The 3,216-nt window shown below is 38.1% G+C and overlaps 1 long non-coding RNA gene across 3 annotated transcripts; it reads right to left on the reverse strand.

Annotated features, from left to right (window-relative positions):
* Positions 1-753: 753 nt before the first annotated feature.
* LOC130230081 (uncharacterized) lies at positions 754-2,740 on the reverse strand. 3 transcript variants are annotated; one of them, XR_008837909.1, is made up of 7 exons: positions 2,676-2,740; positions 2,379-2,508; positions 1,927-1,985; positions 1,774-1,833; positions 1,458-1,543; positions 1,317-1,380; positions 754-872 (listed from the first exon to the last, which is right to left on the reverse strand). It is a non-coding gene; the product is annotated as an uncharacterized LOC130230081 (long non-coding RNA). The 3 variants fall into 3 exon arrangements; XR_008837908.1 differs by having other exon boundaries at positions 1,458-1,546; XR_008837907.1 differs by having other exon boundaries at positions 1,458-1,568.
* Positions 2,741-3,216: the final 476 nt, after the last annotated feature.

Below are 3,216 nucleotides of genomic sequence, written 5' to 3' on the forward strand. Positions count from 1 at the left end.
GAGCTGAGATTTTCTCAAACACATCAAGGTAAGTGCACAAAGGCCACTCTCACATGCTCACAGACACACATACACACGCTTTAATTTGCTGTTATACTCCATATAAACTCCAGAAACTGCTTTTTTCCACAGGCCTATCTAAAGGGTTGATGGTGCCAGTTGATGCTCAAAAGTAAAAATGACAGGTTTTACCTCTTCCCAACAGGGAAAACCACCAACAATTAAAAATGTATGATCATATGGTCCCAGCAAACATTTGGACGTCCGATTACCGTTGAAAAGACGTCGCTCCGCCACGTTGCATCCTGGTTGAAAAGTAGTGCCAAAATGAAAATCCAACCGACGTCTTTTACGTCTTCTGGCCGTGAATCGCGCGTCTTTTCTACACGGTCCCTGCACGTCGAAATATGTCATGTTCTGGACGTTTTCTGGTTGTTTTTAAAACGTGTTATTTCTTTATAAGTGTTTTAATAGCCTAATTATACATATAAAACAATCTAACTTATTATTTAAAGCTGTGAAATGCAATCAGGTCCAATTTCAGACCAGTTATACCTGAACGTCTTTATAGCATTGTAATCACGTGTAAATCATAATTAATACATTATGTAAGGATGCAATAGTGTTACGATTAAGCAAATTATTTATTGTGCATATAGTAACATAGTAACAGATGTACATCACTGTTAAACAGACACATCTAATAAGAATAAACAAAGCAACAACACAGAAATATGGACAACACAAGTGAAATGTTATTTTAGAGTCTTTATTTCTAATATTCTTCAGCTCTTCCTGGAAGGTGCTTGATGTGTTCCTCCATTGCGGCATCTTTTTCTGTGTCTGTAGCATCTGGACTCACTTCACAGCATCTGAGGGAGGAGAATATGATTTTGTATTATCCTACAACTAAAAACGTACAATATATCAAGAATTACTGTCATGTTTTGTGAATGAACAGCAATGCGCCGAGCAGTATCTAATGTCAATACATACACATTCCCTACTACTCATCATTTTACAACTGCCCATATCCACACATCCACAGTTTTGTGACAAGCAAAGACTGTCATTCATGGCTTACACTAAAATTATAATTTAATATTTTTAGTCTGCTTGACAGCCTGAGTCTGTACAAACATTTTAAAACATCTGAACATTAGGCATGTCTATAAGGAGACGTACAATGATGAATAACAGATGAAATCTATAGTTTAAATAATATAACATACGGGGTTAATTGTTGGGGTAGTAAAACATATTTTCCTGAAATCTTGTGCAGAAATAAACACAAACAATGTAAGATAAATATGTACCTGTTTATCAATCTTTTAAATTGGCTCGGACAGAACATCCACCAACTCCGGACAGTTGCTGAACCTAAATGTGACACCAAAATCACAGTCAGAGCGATCCAGACAGACAGAGACACACATTCTTTCACATTTCAAACTTACACAGATGCAGTTCTTCTCTTCAGCTTTGATGAACACTTCACAGGATCTCACTCTCAGAATCCAGTCTCTTAACAGAACATGTAGACCTGCTGGAGTCCACAATGACAATTACTGTAACAGAGCAGCAGCTAACATCAGGCTTATGATGACGTTGACGTTTCTAGTTGCAATTATTTACTAAAGCGTTTATCAGGATACGCAGTAATAAGATCACAATACTCACCACAGGTATAAAAACTAGCTCTAGGTTTGCAAATGTGAACTCATACACATTATACACCTAAATACACTTTTAAGCATTCAACAAGTTTCTCACCTACTCTGGAGTGTCCTCAGGGAGTGGGATGACAAAGGATCATTTGCACTGGAGACAATTCTACAGACAAACAAAACAACAGTGAGAAAGGTAATAATGAAATTATTTAATGAACAGTAAATAAATAAATGCAAAGCCTTATATGATTCTTACAGTTGGCCTGGAGAAAGAGTATTGAATTCTGTCTGACAGATGACTGACTGTTATTCACCCTGCAAGACAAATTTGAACCTTAATGCAGTTTAAATACAGTACAAAAACTATTTTACAGGAGCAGTTAAAAGAAAAGTGGTTAGACTTTACCTGTTAAATCTCCACATGAGCTAATAACACCTACATGCATATATTTACCATTTTATGTTAGTGTAAAATATTATGTAAATAACTTTTTTATATACATGATCATAAGTTTTGCTCTTATTGTTAATGACAGCCTATTAATGTAGGCTAAACTAAATCATTAATACTGGTATGGTAATAAATGCTGGAGACATATCTACAATAGAATGATACTATATAGCTTTTTGTTAGCTTTTCTAACAAATTCGTGCATTATTATCATTATTAAATTGTTTTATTTATACACCATTCCACTCCAAACTCACCTGAAATGGTCATTTTCAGCTCTGACTGAACACACAGCAGGTGGATGATGGGCAGAGATGCTGGAAAACATGTTGACCAGCTGTCTTCGAGGACCAGTGTAGGGAACCCCTGATAAACTGGGCCAGATTCCTGTAATAACATGACATATTGCTCAAACGCGACTTACTTTTAGCATAACGGCTAATTTTAGCCTAATCAAAGCAACTCCACATCGCTACTGGCAATGTGCATCATTTATTTCAGTTCCTTCGTGTAAAACTCAATAATGTTATTAAACGAATACAAACTGTACTTACACGGTAGGAGTCTTGTGATCATTGTCCAACTTTTTGCCGCGTCCTCATGTTCTCGTGGTGCTGGAAAAAACCGGAAGAAAATTACATTTGAAAACAGCGCCCTAGAATCCCGCGGCCGCGGGATTATGTTAGTCATATCGCGAGATTTATTAGCGTTAGGTGCAAAAAATAAATAATTGTCATGGATTGGTCAGGCTCTCACGACCCCCACTCACGAAGATCACCATCACCTGACTTCTAATGAGCACACAGCTGCATCACATTCACGAGCACCAGATAAAAGCACAGCACTCCAGTCGCTCATTGTCCGGGCTCGTCTCGACGAAAGCGGACAACTGAGCGACCACTCAGCGTAGTCATCCTCAGCTAAAACAAACGATTTACTTACCTGTTCTCTTTGTATTCCTCCTAGTCTTCCTGGTCCTCCCGAATCGTCCTGTCTTCCAGTCCTTCCAAGTCTGTGTCATCCTCTGTCAGCTGTATCTGGTGTGTGCTGTCCATCCTCGTGTATTCCTGTTACCCAGCCACGGAGGAAAAGACC

This window comes from Danio aesculapii, chromosome 6 (genome assembly GCF_903798145.1).
Source record: "Danio aesculapii chromosome 6, fDanAes4.1, whole genome shotgun sequence".
NCBI classification, from domain to species: Eukaryota; Metazoa; Chordata; class Actinopteri; order Cypriniformes; family Danionidae; genus Danio; species Danio aesculapii.